Source organism: Arachis hypogaea, chromosome 14 (assembly GCF_003086295.3).
Source record: "Arachis hypogaea cultivar Tifrunner chromosome 14, arahy.Tifrunner.gnm2.J5K5, whole genome shotgun sequence".
Taxonomy (NCBI): domain Eukaryota; kingdom Viridiplantae; phylum Streptophyta; class Magnoliopsida; order Fabales; family Fabaceae; genus Arachis; species Arachis hypogaea.
The window spans coordinates 30,789,862-30,802,776 of record NC_092049.1 but is presented as its reverse complement, the minus strand read 5'-3'; the positions used below and the strand labels follow the sequence as shown (position 1 = coordinate 30,802,776).

Below are 12,915 nucleotides of genomic sequence, written 5' to 3'. Positions count from 1 at the left end.
CCATCTCATGATCAACTGATGAGCGGATATATGCTTTTTGGCATTATTTTTAGTATGTTTTTAGTAGGATCTAGTTACTTTTAGGGATGTTTTTATTAGTTTTATGCTATCTTAGACTTTTGTGAGGGCTGGCCATTCAGCCATGCCTGAACCTTTCACTTATGTATTTTTCAACGGTAGAGTTTCTACACACCATAGATTAAGGTGTGGAGCTCTACTGTTCCTCAAAGATTAATGCAAAGTACTATTGTTTTTCTATTCAATTCAACTTATTCCGCTTCTAAGATATTCATTCGTACTTCAATATGATGGATGTGATGATCGTGACAGTCATCATCATTCGCAACTTATGAACGCGTGCCTAACAACCACTTCCATTCTACCTTAGATTGAATGGATATCTCTTGGATATCTAATACAGGGGACCGGGTCCGAGTTATTAGTGTCTTCGTGGTATAAGTTAGAACCCATGGATGGCCATTCTTGAGATCTGGAAAGTCTAAACCTTGTCTGTGGTATTCCGAGTAGGATCTGGGAAGGGATGGCTGTGACGAGCTTCAAACTCGCGAGTTCTGGGCATAGTGACAGACGCAAAAGGATCAATGGATCCTATTCCAGTATGATCGAGAACTGACAGATGATTAGCCGTGCCGTGACAGAGCATTTGGACCTTTTTCACAGAGAGGATGGGATGTAGCCATTGACAACGGTGATGCCCTACATACAGCTTGCCATGGAAAGGAGTAGGATTGATTGGATGAAGACAGCAGAAAAACAGAGATCAGAGGAACGAAAGCATCTCTATACGCTTATCTGAAATTCTCACCAATGAATTACATAAGTACCACTATCCTATTTTATATTTTATTTATTTTCATCCACTATAATTTCTTAATACATTTGAATCCGCCTGACTGAGATTTACAAGGTGACCATAGCTTGCTTCAAGCCGACAATCTCCGTGGGATCGACCCTTACTCACGTAAGGTTTATTACTTGGACGACCCAGTGCACTTGCTGGTTAGTTGTACGAAGTTGTGAAACAGATATAAAATCATGAACGTGCGTATTGAGTTTTTAGCGCCGTTACCAAGGAATGGAATGATCACGATTTCGCACACCATCAACCTCCTCAATGTCTTCAACCATGATATGCCTTCGAGGTTGTACACCCTCCTCAACATCAAATTCAAACGTCTTGGAAGGAGGCTCTATGACTTGAGTTTCCCATGAAGGTTCTGCATCTACTAAGTCCTCAAGGGTCTCTCCTACCTCCACCTTTTGGGTCTCCTCTTGCTTCTCTTGAAGTATGTATGCGTGAACCCGATCCATTACGTCCCTAAGACGATCCCTTCTCTCTTGTTCCATGTCAATAGCATAATTGGGATTATGTTGCTCTTGGATTGATGGACATGAGTGAAAAGTAAGTGCACCAGAGCTTGAGGGTTGAATATTGGGGGTAAAGAATGGATCCACACGGGATATAAGAGCTTGGAGAGTAGAGGTGAGACCGGTGAGAGCAGAGGTAAGTGTGGTTTAAAGCTCTCTTTGCCCTTGGTGAATAGCACTAAAGGTATCATCTATGGGAGCTTGGGGTGGATAGGAGGGTTCATTTGTTGGGAGAAAAGGCTCATAATACAGAGGTGGTTCTTCTTGATAAGGGTATGGACTAAGTGATAGTGTCCGAAAAATGTTCACCAAATCCACTGACGGCGACGACGGTGACCTCCCCACACTTAAGATGAAGCATCGTCCTCGATGCTACTGATCGGGCTCATGGTGAGGGTCAACAGTCGCATCTAGCTTCAGATGGGGCACTGTCTGGGGCACTGGCTCCTCGGGAGGCTGCTGGGTCTCCTGAGTAACCTGCGTCTATGGAGGAGCCTCCTGCTGAACCGGCTCCGCAACATGCTCCTCCTCGTGCTCTGCCTCGTGATCCTCCTCATCGGAAGTGGGAGAATCGGGGAGAGGGGGTAGCTCAATGCCCTATGATACAAACACCTGGTCTATGCGACCGAGACGTCGCATGATACGATGCTCGCTGTGCTCCATGAACCGAAATAGGCACTGTACTAGCTAATATGTCGGCTCGGGTGCTGGTGGTGGTGGTAAAGGTGCTACTGCTCCTGGAGAAAAAGAGGGTCCTGCCGCTGCTGTAGAGGATGAAGGTCTAGCTACCTCTACTGCTGCTCTAGCTCGAGAGTGGCGCCTGGATGGGGGTTTCTTGTGCACCCACATACCCCACAGAATAGTAACTTCCTTCTCATCGTCGTCTAGGGGTGGTGGTGTCACGTCATCGTCCCTCCAAGGGGCACTGGCTAACTCAATCATGCGAGTAACCAATGTAGAAAATGGTAGGAGGCCACAGATGAGGGACGAGATCGCTTGATCAATCGGGGGAAGTATACCTCCTTCCCCTCTATGACACAGCCAATCAGAAGAAGCATATCCATCGGAATCTCAAAAAAATGGGTAGTAGGGAGGACATAGTGGGCGAATATCTGCTGCCAAGTCCTAGCCTCTCTAAACAAATAAGCAAATAACATCCCCTTGGGCCTTTGGTTGTTAGAGTTCATTACCCAAGGGGTGTTCGGTATGGCAATAACGCAATTCAGCGCCTCATAATCAAAGGTCATAGCATTCATAGCTATCTCTTCCTGCTGGTATACACATATGTCACCAGTCCGGGGTAGACAATGTGAAACACCCTCAATAGTAGCCTCACTCACTAAAACCTGTCCGCCCCGTAGGTGGACTGACTCAACAGTCATGCGGAAGAGGTTACAGTAAAACTCCTTGACCCATGAAGTGTTTATTCTTCCCAAATCCCTATCAACAAAGCCTAAGCCCAATTCTTGAATACGAGTATTAATGGAGCTCCTCAGGTCGTTGGGAAGGGCCAATTTCTTCTCAATGTTCAGCTTTGTCTTTCGATAGGTACGGAAGCACAGCTCGCAGTAAAGATTGGGAAATCTGTATGTGTCAGTGGGTGGTAGCAGCTGATTCTGTTTATCCACTTAATTAAGTGGGTTCTTTGCATAGTTGGCATAAGGAGAGAGGGTAGAGGCTTGAGATTTCTTCCTCTTTCTTGAGGTAGTAGCCTTTGCTTTTCCTCTATTGGCCATCTTGAAAGCAAATATGGCATGATATAAACAACTAGGCAAATAGGGGAATGGAAAGCAAGGAATGGCATATTAATATGAAGTGAGTTAAAAGGAAGAAAACTTGGAGTACAAGCAACAGGAATTAGCATTCAACACAAAAGCCATAAACCAAGAATTCAAGTAATATATGCACCATGCTTGTTCATTAATCCCAATGAGCATCATACCCAAAAAGAATGATTAAAGAGTTAGTTGAAAACTAAAAGCAAAATCAGCAGGTTAGGCAAGTTAAAAGTTAGAAAACTGGTTCAAAGGTTACGGGTATGATGGTCATTTGCTTAATCACAATGAATCACAAGTATGGATAACAAGCATACTCATAAACATGAGGAGGAAGCAGTCATTGATGATGAAATATGATATTGCAAAAGAAGCAATTAATTGAAAGTAAGTCATCAATCAATGTCGCGGTCATTGATAATGCAATAATTGGTGTTGCAAAGGTTGAAATGCACTTTGTGTAACATAAACCAAGTTAGAAACTAATTTGAGTGAAAAAGAGTTACAAAAGTTGAATTCACCAATTGTTGCAAATGCATGAACCATATTCAACAAATTCGCAAGTTAAATTAAATGATGAGTGAACCACAATCCAAAGGCATTTGATTAACTTGGAAGGCAAAAGCATGTGAGGGTTCAAGGCAAATCACGGGAAACATAATAAACATGGAAAAACCAACCCAAAGTTACCTAAGAATTGAGTTTCGTGTAATCAGATGAATACTCAACTCCAAAAGCACGAAGTTCAGTTATAGGTAACATGTTTAAAACCAAAAACAATTTCTAGAAAGTTGGGCAGCATTCCGGCAGTAAATCGGATGTTCCCGGATAGCAAATTGCAGCAAAAATTAGTCATATGAATTCAACATATCAAACATGTAACACAATCAAGGAACTCATATGACTTGGCAGCATTAAGCAAGCAAGACAGCAGTGAAATAGAACATATAAAATAGAGCACACCACGCATCATTCAGCATGTAACATTCAAACAAATAAACACAAACGGAGCACTTATCAGGCCTAAGATCATCTAACCACATCCTAACTACCTAACCGCATTTATTTCTATCTAGCCTCATATGCAGAATTACTCAGCTATCTAACTAAAAATAACTAACAAAATTAATAAGAGACAGTAAAGAAAATAGAGCAGAGGCGGAGGCAGGGTGATCCTGGGACGTAGGCAGAACAGAAGAAAGCGAGGCTAGGGAATTGGAAGGGGAAACAGTGGTGCAGCGCTGTCATCAGCGGCGGGTCACGGCGTCGTCGGCTGTTGCAGCGGCAGAGCAGTGAGAGTGAGAGGGTGAGTGAGAAGAGAGAAAAGAAGAGAGGTTGGAGGAGAAGAGAGGATGGTGGCGACGATAGTGGCGTCGCCAGCGCGGTGGTGGGTGGTTGTGCGAATTGAGGTGGCTATGGAGGTTTGAGGGAGACGAAGAGGGAGAGACGTTGGGAAAAGGGTTAGGGTGCGCGACTGCGCTGTGCTCTTCGCGTCCCTAGGGGTATATGAATTTGAATCCACGCGTACGCGCACCGTGCACGTTCACGTGGATGGGAAGCTGAGCGAGTGGCCCGAGAGCGTCAAGTACGCTTTCGCGTAGATGGGGGATGTAGGCATGGGTGCGGACGCGTACAGTGTGTGTCCACGTGGGGTGAGTTGGGCTAGGGGCTTAATGCTGGCCCAGAACTGGCACAACTCTTGGGTTGGAGGCCTGGAAACTGCTTCAGCGGACTGGCGCGCACGCGGCATCACGTGCATTGCAAAATATGTATATCGGCGCGTATGCGCGCAGTGCTCATACGCGTGCATGCGGTTATGCCATTAGCCTAGTATTGGCGTGAGAGTGGCCCAACTCTCTGGAAAATGTATGGGCCTGTATCCGCGTATGGGCGCTGGTATGCGAAATTGTTACTCAGGTTGTGAATTTTTGTACGAAATTGATTCCCTAGCGATGGCACCAAAAACGGATGCACAGAACCAAGGTCTAAACATATCTTCACAACTTCGCATAACTGACCAGCAAGTGCACTGGGTCGTCCAAGTAATACCTTACGTGAGTAAGGGTCGAATCCCATGGAGATTGTTGGTATGAAGCAAGCTATGGTCACCTTGTAAATCTCAGTCAGGCAGATATAAAATAGTTATGGAGTTTTCGAAATTTAATATAATAAAATAAGGATAGAAACACTTATGTAATTCGTTGGTGAGAATTTCAGATAAGCGTGTAGAGATGCTTTTGTTTCTCTGAATCTCTGCTTTCCTGCTGTCTTCATCCAATCAGTCTTACTCCTTTCCATGGCTGGCTTTATGCAAGGGCATCACCGTTGTCAATGGCTACATCCCCTCCTCTTGTGAAAATGGTCCAAGATGCCCTGTCACGGCACGGCTAATCATCTGAGGTTCCCGATCATGCTGGAATAGGATTCACCCTCCTTTTGCGTCTGTCACTATGCCCAGCACTAGCGAGTTTGAAGCTCGTCACAGTCATTCAATCATTGAATCCTACTCGGAATACCACAGACAAGGTTTAGACTTTCCGGATTCTCTTGAATGCCGCCATCATTCTAGCTTACACCACGAAGATTCCGATTAAGAGATCTAAGAGACACTCATTCAATCTAAGGTAGAACGGAGGTGGTTGTCAGGCACGCGTTCATAGGGAATGATGATGATTGTCATGCTCATCACATTCAGGTTGAAGTGCAAATGAATATCTTAGAAGCAAAATAAGATGAATTGAATAGAAAACAGTAGTACTTTGCATTAATCTTTGAGGAACAGCAGAGCTCCACACCTTAATCTATGGAGTGTAGAAACTCTATCGTTAAAAATACATAAGTGAAAGGTCCAGGCATGGCCGAATGGCCAGCCCCCTAAAACGTGATCACAGGATCAAAAATACAATCCAGGATGTCTAATACAATAGTAAAAAGTTCTATTTATAATAAACTAGCTACTAGGGTTTACAGAAGTAAGTAATTGATGTATAAATCCACTTCCGGGGCCACTTGGTGTGTGCTTGGGTTGAGCTTGAATGTTACACGTGTAGAGGCCCTTTCTGGAGTTGAACGCCAGGTTGTAACGTATTTCTGGCGTTCAACTCTGGTTTGTGACTTGTTTCTGGCGTTTAACTCCAGACAGCAGCGTAGAACTGGCGTTCAACGCCCTTTTACGTCGTCTAAACTCGGCCAAAGTATAGACTATTATACATTACTGGAAAGCCCTGGATGTCTACTTTCCAACGCAATTGGAATCGGGCCATTTTGAGTTTTGTAGCTCCAGAAAATCCACTTTGAGTGCAGAGAGGTCAGAATCCAACAGCATCAGCAGTCCTTCTTCAACCTCTGAATCTGATTTTTGCTCAAGTCCCTCAATTTCAGCCAGAAAATACCTGAAATTACAGAAAAACACACAAACCCATAGTAAAGTCTAGAAATGTGAATTTAACATAAAAACTAATGAAAACATCCCTAAAAGTAACTAGATCCTACTAAAAACATACTAAAAGCAATGCCAAAAAGCGTACAAATTATCCGCTCATCACAACACCAAACTTAAATTGTTGCTTGTCCCCAAGCAACTGAAAATCAAATAGGATAAAAAGAAGAGAATATACTATAAATTCCAAACTATCAATGAAACATAGCTTCAATCATATGAGCGGGACTTATAGCTTTTTGCCTCTTGAATAGTTTTGGCATCTCACTCTATCCATTGAAGTTCAGAATGATTGGCTTCTTTAGGAGCTCAGAGTTCAGATAGTGTTATTGATTCTCCTAGTTCAGTATGATGATTCTTGAACACAGCTATTTTATGAGTCTTGGCCGTGGCCCTAAGCACTTTATTTTCCAGTATTCTCCTATCCACTGATGCTCAAAGCCTTGGGATCCTTTTTATTTGCCCTTGCCTTTTGGTTTTAAGGGTTATTGGCTTTTTCTGCTTGCTTTTTCTTTTTCTTTCTAATTTTTTTTTTCGCCTATATTTTTTTCTTTTTTTTTTTCTGCAAGCTTTGTTCTTTGCTGCTTTTTCTTGCTTCAAGAATCATTTTTATGATTTTTCAGATTATCAAATAACATGTCTCCTAGTCATCATTCTTTCAAGAGCCAACATATTGAACATTCTTAAACAACAACTTCAAAAGACATATGCACTGTTCAAGCATTCATTCAGAAAACAAGAAGCATTGTCACCACATCAATATAATTAAACTAAGTTCAAGGATAAATTCGAAACTCATGTACTTCTTGTTCTTTTGAATTAAAATAGTTTCATTTAAGAGAGGTGATGGATTCATAGGACATTCATAACTTTAAGACAAAGTTACTAACTACTAATGATCATGTAATGAAGACACAAACATAGATAAGCACTTAACATAGAAAACGAAAAACAGAGAATGTAAGAATAAGGAATGAGTCCACCTTAGTGATGGTGGCGTTTCCTTCTTGAGGAACCAATGATGTCCTTGAGCTCTTCTATGTCTCTTCCTTGTCTTTGTTGCTCCTCCCTCATTGCTTTTTGATCTTCTCTTATTTCATGAAGGATGATGGAGCGCTCTTGATGTTCCACCCTTAATTGTCCCATGTTGGAACTTAATTCTCCTAGGGAGGTATTGATTTGCTCCCAATAGTTTTGTGGAGGAAAATGCATTTGAGGCATCTCTGGGCTCTCATGGTGATGCGATTCATGCGCCTCTTGAGCTCCATGAATGGGCTCTCTTGCTTGCTCCATCTTTTTCTTAGTGATGGGCTTGTCCTCTTTAATGAGGATATCTCCTTCTATGTCAATTCCAGCCGAATTGCATAGGTGGCAAATGAGGTGAGGAAAGGCTAACCTTGCCATAGTGGAGGACTTGTCAGCCACCTTGTAGAGTTCTTGATGTATAATCTCATGAACTTCCACCTCTTCTCCAATCATGATGCTATGGATCATGATGGCCCGGTCTATAGTAACTTCAGACCGGTTGCTAGTGGGAATGATTGAGCATTGAATGAACTCCAACCATCCTCTAGCTACAGGCTTAAGGTCCAGTCTTCTTAGTTGAACCGGTTTGCCTTTTGAGTCAATCTTCTATTGAGCTCCTTCTACACATATGTCCATGAGGACTTGGTCCAACCTTTGATCAAAGTTGACTCTCCTTGTGTAGGGGCGTGCGTTCTCTTCCATGTTTGGCAAGTTGAATGCCAACCTCACATTTTCCGGACTAAAATCTAAGTATTTCCCCCGAACCATGGTGAGATAATTCTTTGGGTTCGGGTTCTTACTTTGATCATGGTTCCTAGTGATCCATGCATTAGCATAGAACTCTTGAACCATTAGGATGCCGACTTGTTGGATGGGGTTTGTTAGAACTTCCCAACCTCTTCTTTGAATTTCATGTCGGATCTCCGGATACTCATTTCTTTTGAGTTTGAAAGGGACCTCGGGGATCACCTTCTTCTTGGCCACAACATCATAGAAGTGGTCTTGATGGGCTTTGGAGATGAACCTTTCCATCTCCCATGACTCGGAGGTGGAAGCTTTTGTCTTCCCTTTCCCTTTTCTAGAGGATTCTCCGGTCTTAGGTGCCATCAATGGTAATGGAAAAACAAAAAGCTTATGCTTTTACCACACCAAACTTAGAATTTTGCTCGCCCTCGAGCAAGAGAAGAAAGAATAGATGAAGAAGAAGAAGAAATGGAGGAGAGGGAGAAGGGGTTGTGTTTCGGCCAAGAAGAGAAGAGAGGGTTGTGTTGTGTGGAAATGAGGAAGAATGGAGGGTTATATATAGGGATGGGAGGGGGGTGAAGGTTCGGCCATTTAGGGTGGGTTTGGGTGGGAAATTGATTTTGAATTTTGAAGGTAGGTGGAGTTTATGAGGTAGGTTTATGGGGAAGAGTGGATGGATGTGAGTGGTGAAGAGGTGATGGGGAAGAGAGATTGAGGTGATTGGTGAAGGGTTTTGGGGAAGAGTGTTTATGGGATTGTGTGAAAGATGGGTGAGAAGAAGTGAGTGGAGGTAGGTGGGGATCCTGTGGGGTCCACAGATCCTGAGGTGATCCTGTGGGGTCCACAAATCCTGAGGTGTTCAAGGATTTACAACCTTGCACCAAATTGGGCATGCAAAATGCCCTTGCACACAACTCTGGGCGTTCAGCGCCAGATTGGTGCTTGTTCTGGGCGTTGAACGCCCATTTGTAGCCTATTTCTGGCGTTGAACGCCAGAACCATGCTTGTTCTAGGCGTTTAGCGCCAGCTCTCCTCCAGGGTGCATTTCTGGCATTCAAACGCCCAGATGCTGCCCATTTCTGGCGTTCAACGCCAGAACCATGCTCTGTTCTGGCGTTGAACGCCCAAAACATGCTTCATACTGGCGTTTAAATGCCAGTAAAGTCTTCCTCCAGGGTGTGATTTTTCTTCTGCTGTTTTTGATTCCGTTTTCAATTTTTATATTTATTTTGTGACTCCACATGATCATGAACCTAATAAAACATGAAAAACAATGAAAATTAGATAAATAAACATTGGGTTGTCTCCCAACAAGCACTTCTTTAATGTTAATAGCTTGACAGTGGGCTCTCATGGAGCCTCACAGATGTGCAGAGCTTTGTTGAGACCTCCCAACACCAAACTTAGAGTCTGGATATGGGGGTTTGACACGAAACTTAGAGTTTGGTTGTGGCCTCCCATCACCAAACTTAGAGTTTGACTGTGGGGGCTTTGTTTGACTCTGATTTGAGAGAAGCTTTTTCTGCTTCCTCTCCATGGATGCAGAGAGAGATCCTTGAGTTGTAAACACAAGGTTGTCCTCATTCAATTGAAGGATCAATTCTCCTCTGTCCACATCAATCACAGCTCTTGCTGTGGCTAGGAAAGGTCTTCCTAGGATGATGGATTCATCCTCTTTCTTTCCAGTATCCAAGACTATGAAATGAGTAGGGATGTAAAGGCCTTCAACCTTTACTAACACGTCCTCTACTTGTCCATAAGCCTGTTTTCTTGAATTGTCTGCCATCTCTAATGAGATTTTAGCAGCTTGTACCCGATAGATTCCCAGTTTCTCTATTACAGAGAGGGGCATGAGGTTTATCCCTGAACCAAGGTCACATAGAGCCTTAAAGATCATGGTGCCTATAGTACAAGGTATTATGAACTTTCCAGGATCCTGTCTCTTCTGAGGCAATGTCAGTTGATCCAGATCACTTAGTTCATTGGTGAACAAGGGAGGTTCATCTTCCCAAGTATCAATGCCAAATAATTTGGCATTTAGCTTCATGATTGCACCAAGAAACTTGGCAGCTTGCTCTTCAGTAACGTCCTCATTCTCTTTAGAAGAGGAATACTCATCAGAGCTCATGAATGGCATAAGGAGGTTCAATGGAATCTCTATGGTCTCTAGATGAGCCTCAGAGTCCTTTGGTTCCTCAGAGGGAAGCTCCTTATTGATCACTGGACGTCCCAGGAGGTCTTCTTCCTTGGGATTCACGTCCTCTCCTTCCCTTACAGGTTCGGCCATGGTGCTTATGTCAATGGCCTTGCACTCTCCTTTTGGATTCTCTTCTGTATTGCTTGGGAGAGTACTAGGAGGGATTTCAGTGATCCTTTTACTCAGCTGGCCCACTTGTGCTTCCAAATTTCTAATGGAAGACCTTGTTTCATTCATGAAACTTACAGTGGCCTTGGATAGATCAGAGACAAAGTTTGCTAAATTAGAGGTATTTTGTTCAGAGTTCTCTGTCTGTTGCTGAGTGGATGATGGAAAAGGTTTATTATTGTTAAACCTGTTTCTTCCACCATTATTAAAGCCTTGTTGAGGCCTTTGATCCTTCCATGAGAGATTTGGATGATTTCTCCATGATGGATTATAGGTGTTTCCATATGGTTCACCCATGTAATTTACCTCTGCTATTGCAGGGTTCTCAGGATCATAAGCTTCTTCTTCATAAGAAGCCTCTTGAGTACTGTTGGATGCAGCTTGCATTCCGTTCAGACTCTGAGAAATCATATTGACTTGCTGAGTCAATATTTTGTTCTGAGCCAATATGGCATTCAGAGTATCAACTTCAAGAACTCCCTTCTTCTGAGGCGTCCCATTACTCACAGGATTCCTCTCAGAAGTGTACATGAACTGGTTATTAGCAACCATGTCAATAGTTCTTGAGCTTCTGCAGGCGTTTTCTTTAGGTGAATGGATCCACCTGTAGAAGTATCCAATGACATCTTTGATAGCTCAGATAAACCATCATAGAATATATCCAGGATGGTCCATTCTGAAAGCATGTCAGAAGGACACTTTTTGGTCAGCTGTTTGTATCTTTCCCAAGCTTCATAGAGGGATTCACCTTCTTTTTGTCTAAAGGTTTGAACATCAGCTCTAAGCTTGCTCAGCTTTTGAGGAGGAAAGAACTTGGCTAAGAAAGCTGTGACCAGCTTATCCCAAGAGTTCAGGCTGTCTTTGGGTTGAGAGTCCAACCATATTCTAGCTCTGTCTCTTACAGCAAAAGGGAAAAGCATGAGCCTGTAGACTTCAGGATCTACTCTATTAGTCTTAACAGTATCACAGATCTGCAAGAATTCAGTTAAGAACTGAAAAGGATCTTCAGATGGAAGTCCATGAAACTTGCAGTACTGCTGCATCAGAGAAACTAGCTGAGGTTTCAGCTCAAAATTATTTGCTCCAATAGCAGGAATGGAGATGCTTCTTCCATGTAAATTGGAATTTGGTGCAGTAAAGTCACCAAGCATCCTCCTTGCATTATTGTTGTTGGGTTCGGCTGCCATCTCCTTTACTTGTTCGAAATTTTCAATAAGGTTGTCTCTGGATTGTTGTAATTTAGCTTTTCTTAGTTTTCTCTTCAGAGTCCTTTCAGGTTCTGGATCAGCTTCAACAAGAATGCCTTTTTCTTTGTCCCTGCTCATAAGAAAGAGAAGAGAAAAAGAAAAGAAGAGGAATCCTCTATGTCACTGTAAAGAGGTTCCTTATTGTTAGTAGAAGAAGAAAAGAAGAAAAAATTCGAACACAGATAGAAGAGGGGGTTCGAATTTGGTGAGTGATGTGAGGAAGAGATGTTAGTAGATGAATAATTAAATAGAATAAGATGAGAGAGGGAAAGGATTTTCGAAAATAATTTTTGAAAAAGGGTTAGTAATTTTCGAAAAATAATTTTGAAAAGGGTTAGTAGTTTTTCGAAAATTCAAATAAAAAATAAAATAATTAGTTTAATTAAAAAGAAATTTTGAAAAAGAGGGAGATATTTTTGAAAATTAGAGAGAGAGAGAGAGTTAGTTAGGTGGTTTTGAAAAAGATAAGAAACAAACAAAAAGTTAGTTAGTTAGTTGAAACAAATTTGAAAGGATAAGAAGTTAGGAAGTTAGAAAAGATATTTTGAAATCAAATTTTTGAAAAAGGTAAAATAAGAAGGTATTTTTGAAAACATATGATTGAAATTAGTTTTTTTTTTTAAAAAAGATTTGATTTTTAAAATCACAATTAATGACTTGATTCACAAGAAATCACAAGATATGATTCTAGAACTTAAAGTTTGAATCTTTCTTAACAAGTAAGTAACAAACTTGAAATTTTTGAATCAAAACATTAATTGATGATGTTATTTTCGAAAATTATGATATAAAATTAAGAAAAAGATTTTTGAAAAATATTTTTATAATTTTCAAAAATAACTAAGAAAAATGAAAAAGATTTGATTTTTGAAAAAGGTTTTGAAAAAGATAGGATTTTTAAATTGAAAATTTGATTTGACTCATAAAAAC

At 41.7% G+C, this 12,915-nt stretch overlaps 1 non-coding gene across 1 annotated transcript; it reads left to right on the top strand.

Moving 5' to 3' along the window:
• Positions 1-11,418: 11,418 nt before the first annotated feature.
• On the top strand, positions 11,419-11,526 carry LOC112746129 (small nucleolar RNA R71). Its single transcript, XR_003174027.1, has one exon. It is a non-coding gene; the product is annotated as a small nucleolar RNA R71 (small nucleolar RNA).
• The last annotated feature ends 1,389 nt before the right edge of the window (positions 11,527-12,915 follow it).